At 47.7% G+C, this 1153-nt stretch overlaps 1 non-coding gene across 1 annotated transcript; it reads left to right on the forward strand.

Moving 5' to 3' along the window:
• The first annotated feature begins 705 nt into the window (after window positions 1-705).
• Window positions 706-836, forward strand: LOC115064720. The gene has a single exon (XR_003844552.1). It is a non-coding gene; the product is annotated as a small nucleolar RNA SNORA17 (small nucleolar RNA).
• The last annotated feature ends 317 nt before the right edge of the window (window positions 837-1153 follow it).

A 1153-nucleotide genomic window follows, 5' to 3' on the forward strand; every position in this document is an offset into this window, starting at 1 on the left:
GCTTAGGCTCCAGGATGGCAAACAGTCGAGAAACCAGCTTTCAGAATGTCACAGTCCTTGACAGGATGCAGCTGAAGGTTGCTGGGAAACCTAAGGATCATCTCCTGGGCTGTTTCTAGGGGCTGTCTTCTCACACAGCCCCGTGGACCACACGAGACTGTTGTCCTTCTAAAGGAGTGAAATCTCTAGGAACTAAGATGAACAGTCTTTGTAACAGGGAGTTAAGAGAAAACTGCAATTGGGTCTAAGCTCGCCTAGTAACCGGTCCAGCCTAGTAACTACTCTTCAAAATGCAAGGAGAGACAGTGCCCAGATACGAATGGATTCCAAAGGAGAGCTGATAATTATTTGCAAAGGCCTAATGGCCTTTCTGGCTAGCTTTCCTTCTAATTACCACCTCTGGATGTGTTTTCAGGAATTTGGCACCATGAAGCACACCCTTTGTAATTCACTTGCTTATCAAAATTATCCAGCAACCAACCACAATTAGTATGAAAGAGTTCTCGCCTTATAATGACAGGGTTTGGCTGGCAGGTAACCCAAATCCACACTGTGATGGTTAAGCTTAGTGAACTGTGGAGTCCGTATTCCTTAGTAAAACAATGCTCCTAAATGTTAGCTATATTACTTTGGGGGAACTATAACCATGAAACCGCAGTATAAAATGTTATGTTGCATTACTTAGAATTAAAATATACAATGACTCTTGTTCCTAGAGCCTTGCAGGTGTGGCTGCTGTGTCACTTGTGTGCCAGTAAGCGGCAGAACGGAGAGAGGCTATGTCTATGCTCAGTGTTCTGACCTAGGAACATCTGAATGATTGGTAGCTTAACACTCCCTGAAAAAAAGCGAGTCTGAGCTGACCACCAGTCCAACACCAGGAGGCTCGGACAGGGAGTTAGCCTGAAATGATCACCAGTCTGGCACTGTGTAGGTAGGCCATGATGGTTCCCAGGACCAGGAGCAAGCCAGAGACTAGAAAAACCCTGTCTGGGACCGAGGGCCTGGGGTGGAAGTGAGCCCAAGATAGAGGATCCCCTGCATGGGGCCGCTTGGGCAGGCCTGGTGAGAAGTAAGCCCGAGATGACCATCAGTTGAGCACCAACCATGCCTGTGGTGACCCCTGTCTGGTGTCAGAATGCATGAGAGGGGT

The sequence above is a fragment of the Mus pahari genome, chromosome 9 (genome assembly GCF_900095145.1).
Source record: "Mus pahari chromosome 9, PAHARI_EIJ_v1.1, whole genome shotgun sequence".
NCBI lineage: Eukaryota > Metazoa > Chordata > Mammalia > Rodentia > Muridae > Mus > Mus pahari.